Source organism: Stenella coeruleoalba (assembly GCF_951394435.1).
Source record: "Stenella coeruleoalba genome assembly, chromosome: 6".
NCBI lineage: Eukaryota > Metazoa > Chordata > Mammalia > Artiodactyla > Delphinidae > Stenella > Stenella coeruleoalba.
Window position 1 is genome coordinate 20,830,270 of NC_137151.1, and position 27,206 is coordinate 20,857,475.

Genomic DNA, 27,206 nt, shown 5'->3' on the forward strand with positions numbered 1-27,206 from the left:
GGAAGATGAACAGGAATAGCGAGAACCAATGAGAGGCTAGCTGGAGGTGTCTGGACGGGCAAATTTAACTCTCATTTCCCACCAGGAAGAGGAAATAACCAAAAGCTCAGCGTGCCGTACCGGAACCAGATTAGGGCCTGAAGCCATCCTGCGGTGTTGCGGCCAGCTCAAAAGAAAGCGAGTTGAAGAAAGGAGCTCAGGGGCACTGTAATTCACAAACCTGCAGAGTTATAAATGACAACTATGGTCCAAAAATATACTGAAGTAAGGCTGCCAAGAGGACTGGAAAGCGGGGCAGAATTGCAGGAAACCGATTTCAGGAGGTAGACTGGAATTGCATTGAAAGCATAGGAAAAGAGGCAGAACGTCCACAATGATGCACTTGGCCAAAAAGGGCGTATGCGTTTTTTCCTGAATATATTCAGGAAAAAACGCATACGCCCTTTTTGGCCAACCAAGCAAGCTTGCAAAGGAAATCTGCACTACAATGAAGTCTCAATTCCCCCCGGTCAAAAGGGCCATCTGAAAAAAGTGTAAAATCCAGAAAGGCAGGACAGGCCATGGAGAACTGGGAGCCTTGTTATGCTGATGGGCGGGATGTAAATTGCCAACAGACACTCGGGAGAAGTGTATGGTGATTCCTGAAACATCTAAAAAACAAAGCAACAGAACCTAGGGCACTTCCACTTATGGTCCTATAGCTTAGGGAAATTAAAATCAAAAAGACACAGCCACCCCAAAGTTTGGAACGGCTCTGTTTACAAGAACCTCGTTTACAGTACAAGTTCAACATCGCAGAAAGTGAAAAATGGATAAAGAAGTTGTGGTATTTACTTACAAAGCAATATCACTCAGCAATGAAATCTGTGTCAGCAGGCCCTTAGCAGCACAATGAGTGGATTCAGGTATGATGATTCTAACTGAAATAAGTCACACAGAAAAAGAAACATCATAAGATATCAGTAATACACGGAATGTAAACTTGGCTACACAGGAACTGAATTACAGAACAGAACAGGGTCTCAAATTTAGAAAACCTACTTATGCTTGCTTAAGGGTAAAGGTGAGTTGGGGTGCTGCATAAAACCAGAGATTGAAATGAGCACAGATAAAGTTCCTTAGGCCAAATATGGAATAGAGAAGAGCTACTCCTTGCTCAATGAAATGGACTCAACACCGCATATTAAACGCCTAAGAATGTACCTGACTAGTAAGTATCTTAAAACCTATAGATTGCTATGTCTCCGAAAGAGAATCAAGCATGCGTACAGGGGCATAAACGCAGCAGTGATAGGATTGGAGAGGTTCGGTGAGCAAATGAAGACCCTTTGAAGTCATATTGCATGGTACCCATTCCACGGGTTTCAACTACCCAGGTTTAAGGTATTCTTCCTTCAGCTAAAACATGCATGTGGAACCTAGAGTATGATCAACCATGTGATCGGGAGACGTGTTCAAATATGTCTCAGTTTTCCTCCCCTGGTACTCGGGTACAACATTCCAGACGCTTTACTAACACTCTCCCCACTTGGAGAGTCAGCGCCTTTAACCTCCTGTTTGGCCCAGTTTGCAATTTCTGCGGAAGATGAACAGGAATAGCGAGAACCAATGAGAGGCTAGCTGGAGGTGTCTGGACGGGCAAATTTAACTCTCATTTCCCACCAGGAAGAGGAATTAACCAAAGGCTCAGCATGCCGGGCCGGAACCAGATTAGGGCCTGAAGCCATCCTGCGGTGTTGCGGCCAGGTCACAAGAAAGCGAGTTGAAGAAAGGAGCTCAGGGGCACTGTAATTCACAAACCTGCAGAGTTATAAATGACAGCTATCGTCCAAAAATAGACTGAAGTAAGGCTGCCAAGAGGACTTGAAAGCAGGGCAGAATTGCAGGAAACCGATTTCAGGAGGTAGACTGGAATTGCATTGAAAGCATAGTAAAAGAGGCAGAACGTCCACAATGATGCACTTGGCCAAGAAGGGCGTATGCGTTTTTTTCTGAATATATTCAGGAAAAAACGCATACGCCCTTTTTGGCCAACCAAGCAAGCTTGCAAAGGAAATCTGCACTACAATGAAGTCTCACTTCCCCCCAGTCAAAAGGGCCATCTTAAAAAAGTGTAAAATCCAGAAAGGCAGGACAGGCCATGGAGAACTGGGAGCCTTGTTATGCTGATGGGCGGGATGTAAATTGCCAACAGACACTCCGGAGAAGTGTATGGTGTTTCCTGAAACATCTAAAAAACAAAGCAACAGAGCCTAGGGCACTTCAACTTATGTTCCTATAGCTTAGGGAAATTAAAATCAAAAAGACACAGCCACCCCAAAGTTTGGGACGCCTCTGTTTACAAGAACCTCGTTTACAGTACAAGTTCAACATCGCAGATAGTGAAAAATGGATAAAGAAGTTGTGGTATTTACTTACAAAGCAATATCACTCAGCAATGAAATCTGTATCATCAGGCCCTTAGCATCACAATGAGTGGATTCAGGTATGATGATTCTAACTGAAATAAGTCACACAGAAAAAGAAACATCATAAGATATCAGTAATACACGGAATGTAAACTTGGCTACACAGGAACTGAATTACAGAACAGAACAGGGTCTCAAATTTAGAAAACCAACTTATGCTTGCTTAAGGGTAAAGGTGAGTTGGGGTGCTGCATAAAACCAGAGATTGAAATGAGCACAGATAAAGTTCCTTAAGTCAAATATGGAATAGACAAGAGCTACTCCTTGCTCAACGAAATGGACACAACACCGCATATTAAACGCCTAAGAATGTACCTGACTAGTAAGTATCGTAAAACCTATGGATTGCTATGTCTCCGAAAGAGAATCAAGCATGTGTACAGGGGCATAAACGCAGCAGTGATAGGATTGGAGAGGTTCGGTGAGCAAATGAAGACCCTTTGAAGTCATATTGCATGGTACCCATTACACGGGTCTTAACTCTCCAGGTTTAAGGTATTCTTCCTTCAGCTAAAACATGCATGTGGAACCCAAGAATGATCAACCATGTGAACGGGAGACGTGTTCAAATATGTCTCAGTTTTCCTCCCCTGGTACTCGGGTGCAACATTCCAGACGCTTTACTAACACTCTCCCCACTTGGAGAGTCAGCGCCTTTAACCTCCTGTTTGGCCCAGTTTGCAATTTCTGCGGAAGATGAACAGGAATAGCGAGAACCAATGAGAGACTAGCTGGAGGTGTCTGGACGGGCAAATTTAACTCTCATTTCCCACCAGGAAGAGGAAATAACCAAAGGCTCAGCGTGCCGTGCCGGAACCAGATTAGGGCCTGAAGCCATCCTGCGGTGTTGCGGCCAGGTCACAAGAAAGCAAGTTGAAGAAAGGAGCTCAGGGGCACTGTAATTCACAAACCTGCAGAGTTATAAATGACAGCTATCGTCCAAAAATAGACTGAAGTAAGGCTGCCAAGAGGACTTGAAAGCGGGGCAGAATTGCGGGAAACCGATTTCAGGAGGTAGACTGGAATTGCATTGAAAGCATAGGAAAAGAGGCAGAACGTCCACAATGATGCACTTGGCCATAAAGGGCGTATGCGTTTTTTCCTGAATATATTCAGGAAAAAACGCATACGCCCTTTTTGGCCAACCAAGCAAGCTTGCAAAGGAAATCTGCACTACAATGAAGTCTCAATTCCCCCTGGTTAAAAGGGCCATCTGAAAAAAGTGTAAAATCCAGAAAGGCAGGACAGGCCATGGAGAACTGGGAGCCTTGTTATGCTGATGGGCGGGATGTAAATTGCCAACAACCACTCGGGAGAAGTGTATGGTGTCTCCTGAAACATCTAAAAAACAAAGCAACAGAGCCTAGGGCACTTCCACTTATGGTCCTATAGCTTAGGGAAATTAAAATCAAAAAGACACAGCCACCCCAAAGTTTGGAACGGCTCTGTTTACAAGAACCTTGTTTACAGTACAAGTTCAACATCGCAGAAAGTGAAAAATGGATAAAGAAGTTGTGGTATTCACTTACAAAGCAATATCACTCAGCAATGAAATCTATGTCATCAGGCCCTTAGCAGCACAATGAGTGGATTTAGGTATGATGATTCTAACTGAAGTAAGTCACACAGAAAAAGAAACATCATAAGATATCAGTAATACACGGAATGTAAACTTGGCTACACAGGAACTGAATTACAGAACAGAACAGGGTCTCAAATTTAGAAAACCAACTTATGCTTGCTTAAGGGTAAAGGTGAGTTGGGGTGCTGCATAAAACCAGAGATTGAAATGAGCACAGATAAAGTTCCTTAAGCCAAATATGGAATAGACAAGAGCTACTCCTTGCTCAACGAAATGGACTCAACACCGCATATTGAACGCCTAAGAATGTACCTGACTTGTAAGTATCTTAAAACCTATGGATTGCTATGTCTCCGAAAGAGAATCAAGCATGTGTACAGGGGCATAAACGCAGCAGTGATAGGATTGGAGAGGTTCGGTGAGCAAATGAAGACCCTTTGAAGTCATATTGCATGGTACCCATTCCACGGGTTTCAACTACCCAGGTTTAAGGTATTCTTCCTTCAGCTAAAACATGCATGTGGAACCTAGAGTATGATCAACCATGTGATCGGGAGACGTGTTCAAATATGTCTCAGTTTTCCTCCCCTGGTACTCGGGTACAACATTCCAGACGCTTTACTAACACTCTCCCCACTTGGAGAGTCAGTCCCTTTAACCTCCTGTTTGGCCCAGTTTGCAATTTCTGCGGAAGATGAACAGGAATAGCGAGAACCAATGAGAGGCTAGCTGGAGGTGTCTGGACGGGCAAATTTAACTCTCATTTCCCACCAGGAAGAGGAATTAACCAAAGGCTCAGCATGCCGGGCCGGAACCAGATTAGGGCCTGAAGCCATCATGCGGTGTTGCGGCCAGGTCACAAGAAAGCGAGTTGAAGAAAGGAGCTCAGGGTCACTGTAATTCACAAACCTGCAGAGTTATAAATGACAGCTATCGTCCAAAAATAGACTGAAGTAAGGCTGCCAAGAGGACTTGAAAGCAGGGCAGAATTGCAGGAATCCGATTTCAGGAGGTAGACTGGAATTGCATTGAAAGCATAGGAAAAGAGGCAGAACGTCCACAATGATGCACTTGGCCAAAAAGGGCGTATGCGTTTTTTCCTGAATATATTCAGGAAAAAACGCATACGCCCTTTTTGGCCAACCAAGCAAGCTTGCAAAGGAAATCTGCACTACAATGAAGTCTCACTTCCCCCCGGTCAAAAGGGCCATCTGAAAAAAGTGTAAAATCCAGAAAGGCAGGACAGGCCATGGAGAACTGGGAGCCTTGTTATGCTGATGGGCGGGATGTAAGTTGCCAACAGACACTCGGGAGAAGTGTATGGTGTTTCCTGAAACATCTAAAAAACAAAGCAACAGAGCCTAGGGCACTGCCACTTATGGTCCTATAGCTTAGGGAAATTAAAATCAAAAAGACACAGCCACCCCAAAGTTTGGGACGCCTCTGTTTACAAGAAACTCGTTTACAGTACAAGTTCAACATCGCAGAAAGTGAAAAATGGATAAAGAAGTTGTGGTATTCACTTACAAAGCAATATCACTCAGCAATGAAATCTATGTCATCAGGCCCTTAGCATCACAATGAGTGGATTCAGGTATGATGATTCTAACTGAAATAAGTCACACAGACAAAGAAACATCATAAGATATCAGTAATACACGGAATGTAAACTTGGCTACACAGGAACTGAATTACAGAACAGAACAGGGTCTCAAATTTAGAAAACCAACTTATGCTTGCTTAAGGGGAAAGGTGAGTTGGGGTGCTGCATAAAACCAGAGATTGAAATGAGCACAGATAAAGTTCCTTAAGTCAAATATGGAATAGACAAGAGCTACTCCTTGCTCAATGAAATGGACTCAACACCGCATATTAAACGCCTAAGAATGTACCTGACTAGTAAGTATCGTAAAACCTATGGATTGCTATGTCTCCAAAAGAGAATCAAGCATGTGTACAGGGGCATAAACGCAGCAGCGATAGGATTGGAGAGGTTCGGTGAGCAAATGAAGACCCTTTGAAGTCATATTGCATGGTACCCATTACACGGGTCTCAACTCTCCAGGTTTAAGGTATTCTTCCTTCAGCTAAAACATGCATGTGGAACCCAAGTATGATCAACCATGTGAATGGGAGACGTGTTCAAATATGTCTCAGTTTTCCTCCCCTGGTACTCGGGTGCAACATTCCAGACGCTTTACTAACACTCTCCCCACTTGGAGAGTCAGTGCTTTAACCTCCTGTTTGGCCCAGTTTGCAATTTCTGCGGAAGATGAACAGGAATAGCGAGAACCAATGAGAGGCTAGCTGGAGGTGTCTGGACGGGCAAATTTAACTCTCATTTCCCACCAGGAAGAGGAAATAACCAAAGGCTCAGCATGCCGTACCGGAACCAGATTAGGCCTGAAGCCATCCTGCGGTGTTGCGGCCAGCTCAAAAGAAAGCGAGTTGAAGAAAGGAGCTCAGGGGCACTGTAATTCACAAACCTGCAGAGTTATAAATGACAGCTATCGTCCAAAAATACACTGAAGTAAGGCTGCCAAGAGGACTTGAAAGCGGGGAAGAATTGCAGGAAACCGATTTCAGGAGGTAGACTGGAATTGCATTGAAAGCATAGGAAAAGAGGCAGAACGTCCACAATGATGCACTTGGCCAAAAAGGGCGTATGCGTTTTTTCCTGAATATATTCAGGAAAAAACGCATACGCCCTTTTTGGCCAACCAAGCAAGCTTGCAAAGGAAATCTGCACTACAATGAAGTCTCACTTCCCCCCGGTCAAAAGGGCCATCTGAAAAAAATGTAAAATCCAGAAAGGCAGGACAGGCCATGGAGAACTGGGAGCCTTGTTATGCTGATGGGCGGGATGTAAATTGCCAACAACCACTCGGGAGAAGTGTATGGTGTTTCCTGAAACATCTAAAAAACAAAGCAACAGAGCCTAGGGCACTTCCACTTATGGTCCTATAGCTTAGGGAAATTAAAATCAAAAAGACACAGCCACCCCAAAGTTTGGAACAGCTCTGTTTACAAGAACCTCGTTTACAGTACAAGTTCAACATCGCAGAAAGTGAAAAATGGATAAAGAAGTTGTGGTATTCACTTACAAAGCAATATCACTCAGCAATGAAATCTATGTCATCAGGCCCTTAGCAGCACAATGAGTGGATTTAGGTATGATGATTCTAACTGAAGTAAGTCACACAGAAAAAGAAACATCATAAGATATCAGTAATACACGGAATGGAAACTTGGCTACACAGGAACGGAATTACAGAACAGAACAGGGTCTCAAATTTAGAAAACCAACTTATGCTTGCTTAAGGGTAAAGGTGAGTTGGGGTGCTGCATAAAACCAGAGATTGAAATGAGCACAGATAAAGTTCCTTAAGCCAAATATGGAATAGACAAGAGCTACTCCTTGCTCAACGAAATGGACTCAACACCGCATATTGAACGCCTAAGAATGTACCTGACTTGTAAGTATCTTAAAACCTATGGATTGCTATGTCTCCGAAAGAGAATCAAGCATGTGTACAGGGGCATAAACGCAGCAGTGATAGGATTGGAGAGGTTCGGTGAGCAAATGAAGACCCTTTGAAGTCATATTGCATGGTACCCATTCCACGGGTTTCAACTACCCAGGTTTAAGGTATTCTTCCTTCAGCTAAAACATGCATGTGGAACCTAGAGTATGATCAACCATGTGATCGGGAGACGTGTTCAAATATGTCTCAGTTTTCCTCCCCTGGTACTCGGGTGCAACATTCCAGACGCTTTACTAACACTCTCCCCACTTGGAGAGTCAGTCCCTTTAACCTCCTGTTTGGCCCAGTTTGCAATTTCTGCGGAAGATGAACAGGAATAGCGAGAACCAATGAGAGGCTAGCTGGAGGTGTCTGGACGGGCAAATTTAACTCTCATTTCCCACCAGGAAGAGGAATTAACCAAAGGCTCAGCATGCCGGGCCGGAACCAGATTAGGGCCTGAAGCCATCATGCGGTGTTGCGGCCAGGTCACAAGAAAGCGAGTTGAAGAAAGGAGCTCAGGGTCACTGTAATTCACAAACCTGCAGAGTTATAAATGACAGCTATCGTCCAAAAATAGACTGAAGTAAGGCTGCCAAGAGGACTTGAAAGCAGGGCAGAATTGCAGGAATCCGATTTCAGGAGGTAGACTGGAATTGCATTGAAAGCATAGGAAAAGAGGCAGAACGTCCACAATGATGCACTTGGCCAAAAAGGGCGTATGCGTTTTTTCCTGAATATATTCAGGAAAAAACGCATACGCCCTTTTTGGCCAACCAAGCAAGCTTGCAAAGGAAATCTGCACTACAATGAAGTCTCACTTCCCCCCGGTCAAAAGGGCCATCTGAAAAAAGTGTAAAATCCAGAAAGGCAGGACAGGCCATGGAGAACTGGGAGCCTTGTTATGCTGATGGGCGGGATGTAAGTTGCCAACAGACACTCGGGAGAAGTGTATGGTGTTTCCTGAAACATCTAAAAAACAAAGCAACAGAGCCTAGGGCACTGCCACTTATGGTCCTATAGCTTAGGGAAATTAAAATCAAAAAGACACAGCCACCCCAAAGTTTGGGACGCCTCTGTTTACAAGAAACTCGTTTACAGTACAAGTTCAACATCGCAGAAAGTGAAAAATGGATAAAGAAGTTGTGGTATTTACTTACAAAGCAATATACCTCAGCAATGAAATCTATGTCATCAGGCCCTTAGCATCACAATGAGTGGATTCAGGTATGATGATTCTAACTGAAATAAGTCACACAGACAAAGAAACATCATAAGATATCAGTAATACACGGAATGTAAACTTGGCTACACAGGAACTGAATTACAGAACAGAACAGGGTCTCAAATTTAGAAAACCAACTTATGCTTGCTTAAGGGGAAAGGTGAGTTGGGGTGCTGCATAAAACCAGAGATTGAAATGAGCACAGATAAAGTTCCTTAAGTCAAATATGGAATAGACAAGAGCTACTCCTTGCTCAATGAAATGGACTCAACACCGCATATTAAACGCCTAAGAATGTACCTGACTAGTAAGTATCGTAAAACCTATGGATTGCTATGTCTCCAAAAGAGAATCAAGCATGTGTACAGGGGCATAAACGCAGCAGCGATAGGATTGGAGAGGTTCGGTGAGCAAATGAAGACCCTTTGAAGTCATATTGCATGGTACCCATTACACGGGTCTCAACTCTCCAGGTTTAAGGTATTCTTCCTTCAGCTAAAACATGCATGTGGAACCCAAGTATGATCAACCATGTGAATGGGAGACGTGTTCAAATATGTCTCAGTTTTCCTCCCCTGGTACTCGGGTGCAACATTCCAGACGCTTTACTAACACTCTCCCCACTTGGAGAGTCAGTGCTTTAACCTCCTGTTTGGCCCAGTTTGCAATTTCTGCGGAAGATGAACAGGAATAGCGAGAACCAATGAGAGGCTAGCTGGAGGTGTCTGGACGGGCAAATTTAACTCTCATTTCCCACCAGGAAGAGGAAATAACCAAAGGCTCAGCATGCCGTACCGGAACCAGATTAGGCCTGAAGCCATCCTGCGGTGTTGCGGCCAGCTCAAAAGAAAGCGAGTTGAAGAAAGGAGCTCAGGGGCACTGTAATTCACAAACCTGCAGAGTTATAAATGACAGCTATCGTCCAAAAATACACTGAAGTAAGGCTGCCAAGAGGACTTGAAAGCGGGGAAGAATTGCAGGAAACCGATTTCAGGAGGTAGACTGGAATTGCATTGAAAGCATAGGAAAAGAGGCAGAACGTCCACAATGATGCACTTGGCCAAAAAGGGCGTATGCGTTTTTTCCTGAATATATTCAGGAAAAAACGCATACGCCCTTTTTGGCCAACCAAGCAAGCTTGCAAAGGAAATCTGCACTACAATGAAGTCTCACTTCCCCCCGGTCAAAAGGGCCATCTGAAAAAAATGTAAAATCCAGAAAGGCAGGACAGGCCATGGAGAACTGGGAGCCTTGTTATGCTGATGGGCGGGATGTAAATTGCCAACAACCACTCGGGAGAAGTGTATGGTGTTTCCTGAAACATCTAAAAAACAAAGCAACAGAGCCTAGGGCACTTCCACTTATGGTCCTATAGCTTAGGGAAATTAAAATCAAAAAGACACAGCCACCCCAAAGTTTGGAACAGCTCTGTTTACAAGAACCTCGTTTACAGTACAAGTTCAACATCGCAGAAAGTGAAAAATGGATAAAGAAGTTGTGGTATTCACTTACAAAGCAATATCACTCAGCAATGAAATCTATGTCATCAGGCCCTTAGCAGCACAATGAGTGGATTTAGGTATGATGATTCTAACTGAAGTAAGTCACACAGAAAAAGAAACATCATAAGATATCAGTAATACACGGAATGGAAACTTGGCTACACAGGAACGGAATTACAGAACAGAACAGGGTCTCAAATTTAGAAAACCAACTTATGCTTGCTTAAGGGTAAAGGTGAGTTGGGGTGCTGCATAAAACCAGAGATTGAAATGAGCACAGATAAAGTTCCTTAAGCCAAATATGGAATAGACAAGAGCTACTCCTTGCTCAACGAAATGGACTCAACACCGCATATTGAACGCCTAAGAATGTACCTGACTTGTAAGTATCTTAAAACCTATGGATTGCTATGTCTCCGAAAGAGAATCAAGCATGTGTACAGGGGCATAAACGCAGCAGTGATAGGATTGGAGAGGTTCGGTGAGCAAATGAAGACCCTTTGAAGTCATATTGCATGGTACCCATTCCACGGGTTTCAACTACCCAGGTTTAAGGTATTCTTCCTTCAGCTAAAACATGCATGTGGAACCTAGAGTATGATCAACCATGTGATCGGGAGACGTGTTCAAATATGTCTCAGTTTTCCTCCCCTGGTACTCGGGTACAACATTCCAGACGCTTTACTAACACTCTCCCCACTTGGAGAGTCAGTCCCTTTAACCTCCTGTTTGGCCCAGTTTGCAATTTCTGCGGAAGATGAACAGGAATAGCGAGAACCAATGAGAGGCTAGCTGGAGGTGTCTGGACGGGCAAATTTAACTCTCATTTCCCACCAGGAAGAGGAATTAACCAAAGGCTCAGCATGCCGGGCCGGAACCAGATTAGGGCCTGAAGCCATCCTGCGGTGTTGCGGCCAGGTCACAAGAAAGCGAGTTGAAGAAAGGAGCTCAGGGGCACTGTAATTCACAAACCTGCAGAGTTATAAATGACAGCTATCGTCCAAAAATATACTGAAGTAAGGCTGCCAAGAGGACTTGAAAGCAGGGAAGAATTGCAGGAAACCGATTTCAGGAGGTAGACTGGAATTGCATTGAAAGCATAGGAAAAGAGGCAGAACGTCCACAATGATGCACTTGGCCAAAAAGGGCGTATGCGTTTTTTCCTGAATATATTCAGGAAAAAACGCATACGCCCTTTTTGGCCAACCAAGCAAGCTTGCAAAGGAAATCTGCACTACAATGAAGTCTCACTTCCCCCCGGTCAAAAGGGCCATCTGAAAAAAATGTAAAATCCAGAAAGGCAGGACAGGCCATGGAGAACTGGGAGCCTTGTTATGTTGATGGACGGGATGTAAATTGCCAACAACCACTGGGGAGAAGTGTATGGTGTTTCCTAAAACATCTAAAAAACAAAGCAACAGAACCTAGGGCACTTCCACTTATGGTCCTATAGCTTAGGGAAATTAAAATCAAAAAGACACAGCCACCCCAAAGTTTGGAACGGCTCTGTTTACAAGAACCTCGTTTACAGTACAAGTTCAACATCGCAGAAAGTGAAAAATGGATAAAGAAGTTGTGGTATTTACTTACAAAGCAATATCACTCAGCAATGAAATCTGTGTCATCAGGCCCTTAGCAGCACAATGAGTGGATTCAGGTATGATGATTCTAACTGAAGTAAGTCACACAGAAAAAGAAACATCATAAGATATCAGTAATACACGGAATGTAAACTTGGCTACACAGGAACTGAATTACAGAACAGAACAGGGTCTCAAATTTAGAAAACCAACTTATGCTTGCTTAAGGGTAAAGGTGAGTTGGGGTGCTGCATAAAACCAGAGATTGAAATGAGCACAGATAAAGTTCCTTAAGTCAAATATGGAATAGACAAGAGCTACTCCTTGCTCAACGAAATGGACTCAACACCGCATATTAAACGCCTAAGAATGTACCTGACTAGTAAGTATCTTAAAACCTATGGATTGCTATGTCTCCGAAAGAGAATCAAGCATGTGTACAGGGGCATAAACGCAGCAGTGATAGGATTGGAGAGGTTCGGTGAGCAAATGAAGACCCTTTGAAGTCATATTGCATGGTACCCATTACACGGGTTTCAACTACCCAGGTTTAAGGTATTCTTCCTTCAGCTAAAACATGCATGTGGAACCTAGAGTATGATCAACCATGTGATCGGGAGACGTGTTCAAATATGTCTCAGTTTTCCTCCCCTGGTACTCGGGTACAACATTCCAGACACTTTACTAACACTCTCCCCACTTGGAGAGTCAGTCCCTTTAACCTCCTGTTTGGCCCAGTTTGCAATTTCTGCGGAAGATGAACAGGAATAGCGAGAACCAATGAGAGGCTAGCTGGAGGTGTCTGGACGGGCAAATTTAACTCTCATTTCCCACCAGGAAGAGGAATTAACCAAAGGCTCAGCATGCCGGGCCGGAACCAGATTAGGGCCTGAAGCCATCATGCGGTGTTGCGGCCAGGTCACAAGAAAGCGAGTTGAAGAAAGGAGCTCAGGGTCACTGTAATTCACAAACCTGCAGAGTTATAAATGACAGCTATCGTCCAAAAATAGACTGAAGTCAGGCTGCCAAGAGGACTTGAAAGCAGGGCAGAATTGCAGGAATCCGATTTCAGGAGGTAGACTGGAATTGCATTGAAAGCATAGGAAAAGAGGCAGAACGTCCACAATGATGCACTTGGCCAAAAAGGGCGTATGCGTTTTTTCCTGAATATATTCAGGAAAAAACGCATACGCCCTTTTTGGCCAACCAAGCAAGCTTGCAAAGGAAATCTGCACTACAATGAAGTCTCACTTCCCCCTGGTCAAAAGGGCCATCTGAAAAAAGTGTAAAATCCAGAAAGGCAGGACAGGCCATGGAGAACTGGGAGCCTTGTTATGCTGATGGGCGGGATGTAAATTGCCAACAACCACTCGGGAGAAGTGTATGGTGTTTCCTGAAACATCTAAAAAACAAAGCAACAGAGCCTAGGGCACTTCCACTTATGGTCCTATAGCTTAGGGAAATTAAAATCAAAAAGACACAGCCACCCCAATGTTTGGAATGGCTCTGTTTACAAGAAACTCGTTTACAGTACAAGTTCAACATCACAGAAAGTGAAAAATGGATAAAGAAGTTGTGGTATTTACTTACAAAGCAATATCACTCAGCAATGAAATCTATGTCATCAGGCCCTTAGCAGCACAATGAGTGGATTCAGGTATGATGATTCTAACTGAAATAAGTCACACAGAAAAAGAAACATCATAAGATATCTGTAATACACGGAATGGAAACTTGGCTACACAGGAACTGAATTACAGAACAGAACAGGGTCTCAAATTTAGAAAACCAACTTATGCTTGCTTAAGGGTAAAGGTGAGTTGGGGTGCTGCATAAAACCAGAGATTGAAATGAGCACAGATAAAGTTCCTTAAGTCAAATATGGAATAGACAAGAGCTACTCCTTGCTCAACGAAATGGACTCAACACCGCATATTAAACGCCTAAGAATGTACCTGACTAGTAAGTATCTTAAAACCTATGGATTGCTATGTCTCCGAAAGAGAATCAAGCATGTGTACAGGGGCATAAACGCAGCAGTGATAGGATTGGAGAGGTTCGGTGAGCAAATGAAGACCCTTTGAAGTCATATTGCATGGTACCCATTACACGGGTTTCAACTACCCAGGTTTAAGGTATTCTTCCTTCAGCTAAAACATGCATGTGGAACCTAGAGTATGATCAACCATGTGATCGGGAGACGTGTTCAAATATGTCTCAGTTTTCCTCCCCTGGTACTCGGGTACAACATTCCAGACACTTTACTAACACTCTCCCCACTTGGAGAGTCAGTCCCTTTAACCTCCTGTTTGGCCCAGTTTGCAATTTCTGCGGAAGATGAACAGGAATAGCGAGAACCAATGAGAGGCTAGCTGGAGGTGTCTGGACGGGCAAATTTAACTCTCATTTCCCACCAGGAAGAGGAATTAACCAAAGGCTCAGCATGCCGGGCCGGAACCAGATTAGGGCCTGAAGCCATCATGCGGTGTTGCGGCCAGGTCACAAGAAAGCGAGTTGAAGAAAGGAGCTCAGGGTCACTGTAATTCACAAACCTGCAGAGTTATAAATGACAGCTATCGTCCAAAAATAGACTGAAGTCAGGCTGCCAAGAGGACTTGAAAGCAGGGCAGAATTGCAGGAATCCGATTTCAGGAGGTAGACTGGAATTGCATTGAAAGCATAGGAAAAGAGGCAGAACGTCCACAATGATGCACTTGGCCAAAAAGGGCGTATGCGTTTTTTCCTGAATATATTCAGGAAAAAACGCATACGCCCTTTTTGGCCAACCAAGCAAGCTTGCAAAGGAAATCTGCACTACAATGAAGTCTCACTTCCCCCTGGTCAAAAGGGCCATCTGAAAAAAGTGTAAAATCCAGAAAGGCAGGACAGGCCATGGAGAACTGGGAGCCTTGTTATGCTGATGGGCGGGATGTAAATTGCCAACAACCACTCGGGAGAAGTGTATGGTGTTTCCTGAAACATCTAAAAAACAAAGCAACAGAGCCTAGGGCACTTCCACTTATGGTCCTATAGCTTAGGGAAATTAAAATCAAAAAGACACAGCCACCCCAATGTTTGGAATGGCTCTGTTTACAAGAACCTCGTTTACAGTACAAGTTCAACATCACAGAAAGTGAAAAATGGATAAAGAAGTTGTGGTATTTACTTACAAAGCAATATCACTCAGCAATGAAATCTATGTCATCAGGCCCTTAGCAGCACAATGAGTGGATTCAGGTATGATGATTCTAACTGAAATAAGTCACACAGAAAAAGAAACATCATAAGATATCTGTAATACACGGAATGGAAACTTGGCTACACAGGAACTGAATTACAGAACAGAACAGCGCCTCAAATTTAGAAAACCAACTTATGCTTGCTTAAGGGTAAAGGTGAGTTGGGGTGCTGCATAAAACCAGAGATTGAAATGAGCACAGATAAAGTTCCTTAAGCCAAATATGGAATAGACAAGAGCTACTCCTTGCTCAACGAAATGGACTCAACACCGCATATTAAACGCCTAAGAATGTACCTGACTTGTAAGTATCTTAAAACCTATGGATTGCTATGTCTCCGAAAGAGAATCAAGCATGTGTACAGGGGCATAAACGCAGCAGTGATAGGATTGGAGAGGTTCGGTGAGCAAATGAAGACCCTTTGAAGTCATATTGCATGGTACCCATTCCACGGGTTTCAACTACCCAGGTTTAAGGTATTCTTCCTTCAGCTAAAACATGCATGTGGAACCTAGAGTATGATCAACCATGTGATCGGGAGACATGTTCAAATATGTCTCAGTTTTCCTCCCCTGGTACTCGGGTACAACATTCCAGACGCTTTACTAACACTCTCCCCACTTGGAGAGTCAGTCCCTTTAACCTCCTGTTTGGCCCAGTTTGCAATTTCTGCGGAAGATGAACAGGAATAGCGAGAACCAATGAGAGGCTAGCTGGAGGTGTCTGGACGGGCAAATTTAACTCTCATTTCCCACCAGGAAGAGGAAATAACCAAAGGCTCAGCATGCCGGGCCGGAACCAGATTAGGGCCTGAAGCCATCCTGCGGTGTTGCGGCCAGGTCACAAGAAAGCGAGTTGAAGAAAGGAGCTCAGGGGCACTGTAATTCACAAACCTGCAGAGTTATAAATGACAGCTATCGTCCAAAAATAGACTGAAGTAAGGCTGCCAAGAGGACTTGAGAGCGGGGCAGAATTGCGGGAAAACGATTTCAGGAGGTAGACTGGAATTGCATTGAAAGCATAGGAAAAGAGGCAGAACGTCCACAATGATGCACTTGGCCAAAAAGGGCGTATGCGTTTTTTCCTGAATATATTCAGGAAAAAACGCATACGCCCTTTTTGGCCAACCAAGCAAGCTTGCAAAGGAAATCTGCACTACAATGAAGTCTCACTTCCCCCCGGTCAAAAGGGCCATCTGAAAAAAGTGTAAAATCCAGAAAGGCAGGACAGGCCATGAAGAACTGGGAGCCTTGTTATGCTGATGGGCGGGATGTAAATTGCCAACAACCACTCGGGAGAAGTGTATGGTGTTTCCTGAAACATCTAAAAAACAAAGCAACAGAGCCTATGGCACTTCCACTTATGGTCCTATAGCTTAGGGAAATTAAAATCAAAAAGACACAGCCACCCCAAAGTTTGGGACGCCTCTGTTTACAAGAAACTCGTTTACAGTACAAGTTCAACATCGCAGAAAGTGAAAAATGGATAAAGAAGTTGTGGTATTTACTTACAAAGCAATATCACTCAGCAATGAAATCTATGTCATCAGGCCCTTAGCAACACAATGAGTGGATTCAGGTATGATGATTCTAACTGAAATAAGTCACACAGAAAAAGAAACATCATAAGATATCAGTAATACACAGAATGTAAACTTGGCTACACAGGAACTGAATTACAGAACAGAACAGGGTCTCAAATTTAGAAAACCAACTTATGCTTGCTTAAGGGTAAAGGTGAGTTGGGGTGCTGCATAAAACCAGAGATTGAAATGAGCACAGATAAAGTTCCTTAAGTCAAATATGGAATAGACAAGAGCTACTCCTTGCTCAACGAAATGGACTCAACACCGCATATTAAACGCCTAAGAATGTACCTGACTAGTAAGTATCGTAAAACCTATGGATTGCTATGTCTCCAAAAGAGAATCAAGCATGTGTACAGGGGCATAAACGCAGCAGTGATAGGATTGGAGAGGTTCGGTGAGCAAATGAAGACCCTTTGAAGTCATATTGCATGGTACCCATTACACGGGTCTCAACTCTCCAGGTTTAAGGTATTCTTCCTTCAGCTAAAACATGCATGTGGAACCCAAGTATGATCAACCATGTGAACGGGAGACGTGTTCAAATATGTCTCAGTTTTCCTCCCCTGGTACTCGGGTGCAACATTCCAGACGCTTTACTAACACTCTCCCCACTTGGAGAGTCAGTGCTTTAACCTCCTGTTTGGCCCAGTTTGCAATTTCTGCGGAAGATGAACAGGAATAGCGAGAACCAATGAGAGGCTAGCTGGAGGTGTCTGGACGGGCAAATTTAACTCTCATTTCCCACCAGGAAGAGGAAATAACCAAAGGCTCAGCGTGCCGTACCGGAACCAGATTAGGGCCTGAAGCCATCCTGCGGTGTTGCGGCCAGCTCAAAAGAAAGCGAGTTGAAGAAAGGAGCTCAGGGGCACAGTAATTCACAAACCTGCAGAGTTATAAATGACAGCTATCGTCCAAAAATACACTGAAGTAAGGCTGCCAAGAGGACTTGAAAGCGGGGAAGAATTGCAGGAAACCGATTTCAGGAGGTAGACTGGAATTGCATTGAAAGCATAGGAAAAGAGGCAGAACGTCCACAATGATGCACTTGGCCAAAAAGGGCGTATGCGTTTTTTCCTGAATATATTCAGGAAAAAACGCATACGCCCTTTTTGGCCAACCAAGCAAGCTTGCAAAGGAAATCTGCACTACAATGAAGTCTCACTTCCCCCCGGTCAAAAGGGCCATCTGAAAAAAATGTAAAATCCAGAAAGGCAGGACAGGCCATGGAGAACTGGGAGCCTTGTTATGCTGATGGGCGGGATGTAAATTGCCAACAACCACTCGGGAGAAGTGTATGGTGTTTCCTAAAACATCTAAAAAACAAAGCAACAGAACCTAGGGCACTTCCACTTATGGTCCTATAGCTTAGGGAAATTAAAATCAAAAAGACACAGCCACCCCAAAGTTTGGAACGGCTCTGTTTACAAGAACCTCGTTTACAGTACAAGTTCAACATCGCAGAAATTGAAAAATGGATAAAGAAGTTGTGGTATTTACTTACAAAGCAATATCACTCAGCAATGAAATCTGTGTCATCAGGCCCTTAGCAGCACAATGAGTGGATTCAGGTATGATGATTCTAACTGAAGTAAGTCACACAGAAAAAGAAACATCATAAGATATCAGTAATACACGGAATGTAAACTTGGCTACACAGGAACTGAATTACAGAACAGAACAGGGTCTCAAATTTAGAAAACCAACTTATGCTTGCTTAAGGGTAAAGGTGAGTTGGGGTGCTGCATAAAACCAGAGATTGAAATGAGCACAGATAAAGTTCCTTAAGTCAAATATGGAATAGACAAGAGCTACTCCTTGCTCAATGAAATGGACTCAACACCGCATATTAAACGCCTAAGAATGTACCTGACTAGTAAGTATCTTAAAACCTATGGATTGCTATGTCTCCGAAAGAGAATCAAGCATGTGTACAGGGGCATAAACGCAGCAGTGATAGGATTGGAGAGGTTCGGTGAGCAAATGAAGACCCTTTGAAGTCATATTGCATGGTACCCATTACACGGGTCTTAACTCTCCAGGTTTAAGGTATTCTTCCTTCAGCTAAAACATGCATGTGGAACCCAAGAATGATCAACCATGTGAATGGGAGACGTGTTCAAATATGTCTCAGTTTTCCTCCCCTGGTACTCGGGTGCAACATTCCAGACGTTTTACTAACACTCTCCCCACTTGGAGAGTCAGCGCCTTTAACCTCCAGTTTGGCCCAGTTTGCAATTTCTGCGGAAGATGAACAGGAATAGCGAGAACCAATGAGAGACTAGCTGGAGGTGTCTGGACGGGCAAATTTAACTCTCATTTCCCACCAGGAAGAGGAAATAACCAAAGGCTCAGCGTGCCGTACCGGAAGCAGATTAGGGCTTGAAGCCATCCTGCGGTGTTGCGGCCAGGTCACAAGAAAGCAAGTTGAAGAAAGGAGCTCAGGGGCACTGTAATTCACAAACCTGCAGAGTTATAAATGACAGCTATCGTCCAAAAATAGACTGAAGTAAGGCTGCCAAGAGGACTTGAAAGCGGGGCAGAATTGCAGGAAACCGATTTCAGGAGGTAGACTGGAATTGCATTGAAAGCATAGGAAAAGAGGCAGAACGTCCACAATGATGCACTTGGCCAAAAAGGGCGTATGCATTTTTTCCTGAATATATTCAGGAAAAAACGCATACACCCTTTTTGGCCAACCAAGCAAGCTTGCAAAGGAAATCTGCACTACAATGAAGTCTCACTTCCCCCTGGTCAAAAGGGCCATCTGAAAAAAGTGTAAAATCCAGAAAGGCAGGACAGGCCATGGAGAACTGGGAGCCTTGTTATGCTGATGGGCGGGATGTAAATTGCCAACAACCACTCGGGAGAAGTGTATGGTGTTTCCTGAAACATCTAAAAAACAAAGCAACAGAGCCTAGGGCACTTCCACTTATGGTCCTATAGCTTAGGGAAATTAAAATCAAAAAGACACAGCCACCCCAAAGTTTGGAATGGCTCTTTTTACAAGAACCTCGTTTACAGTACAAGTTCAACATCGCAGAAAGTGAAAAATGGATAAAGAAGTTGTGGTATTCACTTACAAAGCAATATCACTCAGCAATGAAATCTATGTCATCAGGCCCTTAGCAGCACAATGAGTGGATTCAGGTATGATGATTCTAACTGAAATAAGTCACACAGAAAAAGAAACATCATAAGATATCAGTAATACACGGAATGTAAACTTGGCTACACAGGAACTGAATTACAGAACAGAACAGGGTCTCAAATTTAGAAAAGCAACTTATGCTTGCTTAAGGGTAACGGTGAGTTGGGGTGCTGCATAAAACCAGAGACTGAAATGAGCACAGATAAAGTTCCTTAAGCCAAATATGGAATAGACAAGAGCTACTCCTTGCTCAACGAAATGGACTCAACACCGCATATTAAAAGCCTAAGAATGTACCTGACTTGTAAGTATCTTAAAACCTATGGATTGCTATGTCTCTGAAAGAGAATCAAGCATGTGTACAGGGGCATAAACGCAGCAGTGATAGGATTGGAGAGGTTCGGTGAGCAAATGAAGACCCTTTGAATTCATATTGCATGGTACCCATTACACGGGTCTCAACTCTCCAGGTTTAAGGTATTCTTCCTTCAGCTAAAACATGCATGTGGAACCCAAGTATGATCAACCATGTGAACGGGAGACGTGTTCAAATATGTCTCAGTTTTCCTCCCCTGGTACTCGGGTGCAACATTCCAGACGCTTTACTAACACTCTCCCCACTTGGAGAGTCAGTGCTTTAACCTCCTGTTTGGCCCAGTTTGCAATTTCTGCGGAAGATGAACAGGAATAGCGAGAACCAATGAGAGGCTAGCTGGAGGTGTCTGGACGGGCAAATTTAACTCTCATTTCCCACCAGGGAGAGGAAATAACCAAAGGCTCAGCGTGCCGTACCGGAACCAGATTAGGGCCTGAAGCCATCCTGCGGTGTTGCGGCCAGCTCAAAAGAAAGCGAGTTGAAGAAAGGAGCTCAGGGGCACAGTAATTCACAAACCTGCAGAGTTATAAATGACAGCTATCGTCCAAAAATATACTGAAGTAAGGCTGCCAAGAGGACTTGAAAGCGGGGAAGAATTGCAGGAAACCGATTTCAGGAGGTAGACTGGAATTGCATTGAAAGCATAGGAAAAGAGGCAGAACGTCCACAATGATGCACTTGGCCAAAAAGGGCGTATGCGTTTTTTCCTGAATATATTCAGGAAAAAACGCATACGCCCTTTTTGGCCAACCAAGCAAGCTTGCAAAGGAAATCTGCACTACAATGAAGTCTCACTTCCCCCCGGTCAAAAGGGCCATCTGAAAAAAATGTAAAATCCAGAAAGGCAGGACAGGCCATGGAGAACTGGGAGCCTTGTTATGCTGATGGGCGGGATGTAAATTGCCAACAACCACTCGGGAGAAGTGTATGGTGTTTCCTGAAACATCTAAAAAACAAAGCAACAGAGCCTAGGGCACTTCCACTTATGGTCCTATAGCTTAGGGAAATTAAAATCAAAAAGACACAGCCACCCCAAAGTTTGGAATGGCTCTGTTTACAAGAACCTCGTTTACAGTACAAGTTCAACATCGCAGAAAGTGAAAAATGGATAAAGAAGTTGTGGTATTCACTTACAAAGCAATATCACTCAGCAATGAAATCTATGTCATCAGGCCCTTAGCAGCACAATGAGTGGATTCAGGTATGATGATTCTAACTGAAATAAGTCACACAGAAAAAGAAACATCATAAGATATCAGTAATACACGGAATGGAAACTTGGCTACACAGGAACTGAATTACAGAACAGAACAGGGTCTCAAATTTAGAAAACCAACTTATGCTTGCTTAAGGGTAAAGGTGAGTTGGGGTGCTGCATAAAACCAGAGACTGAAATGAGCACAGATAAAGCTCCTTAAGCCAAATATGGAATAGACAAGAGCTACTCCTTGCTCAACGAAATGGACTCAACACCGCATATTAAAAGCCTAAGAATGTACCTGACTTGTAAGTATCTTAAAACCTATGGATTGCTATGTCTCTGAAAGAGAATCAAGCATGTGTACAGGGGCATAAACGCAGCAGTGATAGGATTGGAGAGGTACGGTGAGCAAATGAAGACCCTTTGAAGTCATATTGCATGGTACCCATTCCACGGGTTTCAACTACCCAGGTTTAAGGTATTCTTCCTTCAGCTAAAACATGCATGTGGAACCTAGAGTATGATCAACCATGTGATCGGGAGACGTGTTCAAATATGTCTCAGTTTTCCTCCCCTGGTACTCGGGTGCAACATTCCAGACGCTTTACTAACACTCTCCCCACTTGGAGAGTCAGTCCCTTTAAACTCCTGTTTGGCCCAGTTTGCAATTTCTGCGGAAGATGAACAGGAATAGCGAGAACCAATGAGAGGCTAGCTGGAGGTGTCTGGACGGGCAAATTTAACTCTCATTTCCCACCAGGAAGAGGAATTAACCAAAGGCTCAGCGTGCCGGGCCGGAAGCAGATTAGGGCCTGAAGCCATCCTGCGGTGTTGCGGCCAGGTCACAAGAAAGCGAGTTGAAGAAAGGAGCTCAGGGTCACTGTAATTCACAAACCTGCAGAGTTATAAATGACAGCTATCGTCCAAAAATAGACTGAAGTAAGGCTGCCAAGAGGAGTTGAAAGCAGGGCAGAATTGCAGGAAACCGATTTCAGGAGGTAGACTGGAATTGCATTGAAAGCATAGGAAAAGAGGCAGAACGTCCACAATGATGCACTTGGCCAAAAAGGGCGTATGCGTTTTTTCCTGAATATATTCAGGAAAAAACGCATACGCCCTTTTTGGCCAACCAAGCAAGCTTGCAAAGGAAATCTGCACTACAATGAAGTCTCACTTCCCCCCGGTCAAAAGGGCCATCTGAAAAAAGTGTAAAGTCCAGAAAGGCAGGACAGGCCATGGAGAACTGGGAGCCTTGTTATGCTGATAGGCGGGATGTAAATTGCCAACAGACACTCGGGAGAAGTGTATGGTGTTTCCTGAAACATCTAAAAAACAAAGCAACAGAGCCTAGGGCACTTCCACTTATGGTCCTATAGCTTAGGGAAATTAAAATCAAAAAGACACAGCCACCCCAAAGTTTGGGACGCCTCTGTTTACAAGAAACTCGTTTACAGTACAAGTTCAACATCGCAGAAAGTGAAAAATGGATAAAGAAGTTGTGGTATTTACTTACAAAGCAATATCACTCAGCAATGAAATCTATGTCATCAGGCCCTTAGCAACACAATGAGTGGATTCAGGTATGATGATTCTAACTGAAATAAGTCACACAGAAAAAGAAACATCATAAGATATCAGTAATACACGGAATGTAAACTTGGCTACACAGGAACTGAATTACAGAACAGAACAGGGTCTCAAATTTAGAAAACCAACTTATGCTTGCTTAAGGGTAAAGGTGAGTTGGGGTGCTGCATAAAACCAGAGATTGAAATGAGCACAGATAAAGTTCCTTAAGTCAAATATGGAATAGACAAGAGCTACTCCTTGCTCAACGAAATGGACTCAACACCGCATATTAAACGCCTAAGAATGTACCTGACTAGTAAGTATCTTAAAACCTATGGATTGCTATGTCTCCGAAAGAGAATCAAGCATGTGTACAGGGGCATAAACGCAGCAGTGATAGGATTGGAGAGGTTCGGTGAGCAAATGAAGACCCTTTGAAGTCATATTGCATGGTACCCATTACACGGGTCTTAACTCTCCAGGTTTAAGGTATTCTTCCTTCAGCTAAAACATGCATGTGGAACCCAAGAATGATCAACCATGTGAATGGGAGACGTGTTCAAATATGTCTCAGTTTTACTCCCCTGGTACTCGGGTGCAACATTCCAGACGCTTTACTAACACTCTCCCCACTTGGAGAGTCAGCGCCTTTAACATCCTGTTTGGCCCAGTTTGCAATTTCTGCGGAAGATGAACAGGAATAGCGAGAACCAATGAGAGACTAGCTGGAGGTGTCTGGACGGGCAAATTTAACTCTCATTTCCCACCAGGAAGAGGAAATAACCAAAGGCTCAGCGTGCCGTGCCGGAACCAGATTAGGGCCTGAAGCCATCCTGCGGTGTTGCGGCCAGGTCACAAGAAAGCAAGTTGAAGAAAGGAGCTCAGGGGCACTGTAATTCACAAACCTGCAGAGTTATAAATGACAGCTATCGTCCAAAAATAGACTGAAGTAAGGCTGCCAAGAGGACTTGAAAGCGGGGCAGAATTGCAGGAAACCGATTTCAGGAGGTAGACTGGAATTGCATTGAAAGCATAGGAAAAGAGGCAGAACGTCCACAATGATGCACTTGGTCAAAAAGGGCGTATGCGTTTTTTCCTGAATATATTCAGGAAAAAACGCATACGCCCTTTTTGGCCAACCAAGCAAGCTTGCAAAGGAAATCTGCACTACAATGAAGTCTCACTTCCCACTGGTCAAAAGGGCCATCTGAAAAAAGTGTAAAATCCAGAAAGGCAGGACAGGCCATGGAGAACTGGGAGCCTTGTTATGCTGATGGGCGGGATGTAAATTGCCAACAGACACTCGGGAGAAGTGTATGGTGTTTCCTGAAATATCTAAAAAACAAAGCAACAGAGCCTAGGGCACTGCCACTTATGGTCCTATAGCTTAGGGAAATTAAAATCAAAAAGACACAGCCACCCCAAAGTTTGGAACGGCTCTGTTTACAAGAACCTCGTTTACAGTACAAGTTCAACATCGCAGAAAGTGAAAAATGGATAAAGAAGTTGTGGGATTCACTTACAAAACAACATCACTCAGCAATGAAATCTATGTCATCAGGCCCTTAGCAGCACAATGAGTGGATTCAGGTATGATGATTCTAACTGAAATAAGTCACACAGAAAAAGAAACATCATAAGATATCAGTAATACACAGAATGGAAACTTGGCTACACAGGAACTGAATTACAGAACAGAACAGGGTCTCAAATTTACAGAACCAACTTATGCTTGCTTAAGGGTAAAGGTGAGTTGGGGTGCTGCATAAAACCAGAGATTGAAATGAGCACAGATAAAGTTCCTTAAGCCAAATATGGAATAGACAAGAGCTACTCCTTGCTCAACGAAATGGACTCAACACCGCATATTAAACGCCTAAGAATGTACCTGACTAGTAAGTATCGTAAAACCTATGGATTGCTATGTCTCCAAAAGAGAATCAAGCATGTGTACAGGGGCATAAACGGAGCAGTGATAGGATTGGAGAGGTTCGGTGAGCAAATGAAGACCCTTTGAAGTCATATTGCATGGTACCCATTACACGGGTCTCAACTCTCCAGGTTTAAGGTATTCTTCCTTCAGCTAAAACGTGCATGTGGAACCCAAGTATGATCAACCATGTGAACGGGAGACGTGTTCAAATATGTCTCAGTTTTCCTCCCCTGGTACTCGGGTGCAACATTCCAGACGCTTTACTAACACTCTCCCCACTTGGAGAGTCAGTGCTTTAACCTCCTGTTTGGCCCAGTTTGCAATTTCTGCGGAAGATGAACAGGAATAGCGAGAACCAATGAGAGGATAGCTGGAGGTGTCTGGACGGGCAAATTTAACTCTCATTTCCCACCAGGAAGAGGAAATAACCAAAGGCTCAGCGTGCCGTACCGGAACCAGATTAGGGCCTGAAGCCATCCTGCGGTGTTGCGGCCAGCTCAAAAGAAAGCGAGTTGAAGAAAGGAGCTCAGGGGCACTGTAATTCACAAACCTGCAGAGTTATAAATGACAGCTATCGTCCAAAAATAGACTGAAGTAAGGCTGCCAAGAGGACTTGAAAGCGGGGCAGAATTGCAGGAAACCGATTTCAGGAGGTAGACTGGAATTGCATTGAAAGCATAGGAAAAGAGGCAGAACGTCCACAATGATGCACTTGGCCAAAAAGGGCGTATGCGTTTTTTCCTGAATATATTCAGGAAAAAACGCATACGCCCTTTTTGGCCAACCAAGCAAGCTTGCAAAGGAAATCTGCACTACAATGAAGTCTCACTTCCCCCCGGTCAAAAGGGCCATCTGAAAAAAGTGTAAAATCCAGAAAGGCAGGACAGGCCATGGAGAACTGGGAGCCTTGTTATGCTGATGGGCGGGATGTAAATTGCCAACAGACACTCGGGAGAAGTGTATGGTGTTTCCTGAAACATCTAAAAAACAAAGCAACAGAGCCTAGGGCACTGCAACTTATGGTCCTATAGCTTAGGGAAATTAAAATAAAAAAGACACAGCCACCCCAAAGTTTGGGACACCTCTGTTTACAAGAACCTCGTTTACAGTACAAGTTCAACATCGCAGAAAGTGAAAAATGGATAAAGAAGTTGTGGTATTTACTTACAAAGCAATATCACTCAGCAATGAAATCTGTGTCATCAGGCCCTTAGCAGCACAATGAGTGGATTCAGGTATGATGATTCTAACTGAAGTAAGTCACACAGAAAAAGAAACATCATAAGATATCAGTAATACACGGAATGTAAACTTGGCTACACAGGAACTGAATTACAGAACAGAACAGGGTCTCAAATTTAGAAAACCAACTTATGCTTGCTTAAGGGTAAAGGTGAGTTGGGGTGCTGCATAAAACCAGAGATTGAAATGAGCACAGATAAAGTTCCTTAAGTCAAATATGGAATAGACAAGAGCTACTCCTTGCTCAACGAAATGGACTCAACACCGCATATTAAACGCCTAAGAATGTACCTGACTAGTAAGTATCTTAAAACCTATGGATTGCTATGTCTCCAAAAGAGAATCAAGCATGTGTACAGGGGCATAAACGCAGCAGTGATAGGATTGGAGAGGTTCGGTGAGCAAATGAAGACCCTTTGAAGTCATTTTGCATGGTACCCATTACACGGGTCTCAACTCTCCAGGTTTAAGGTATTCTTCCTTCAGCTAAAACATGCATGTGGAACCCAAGTATGATCAACCATGTGAACGGGAGACGTGTTCAAATATGTCTCAGTTTTCCTCCCCTGGTACTCGGGTGCAACATTCCAGACGCTTTACTAACACTCTCCCCACTTGGAGAGTCAGTGCTTTAACCTCCTGTTTGGCCCAGTTTGCAATTTCTGCGGAAGATGAACAGGAATAGCGAGAACCAATGAGAGGATAGCTGGAGGTGTCTGGACGGGCAAATTTAACTCTCATTTCCCACCAGGAAGAGGAAATAACCAAAGGCTCAGCGTGCCGTACCGGAACCAGATTAGGGCCTGAAGCCATCCTGCAGTGTTGCGGCCAGCTCAAAAGAAAGCGAGTTGAAGAAAGGAGCTCAGGGGCACTGTAATTCACAAACCTGCAGAGTTATAAATAACAGCTATCGTCCAAAAATAGACTGAAGTAAGGCTGCCAAGAGGACTTGAAAGCGGGGCAGAATTGCAGGAAACCGATTTCAGGAGGTAGACTGGAATTGCATTGAAAGCATAGGAAAAGAGGCAG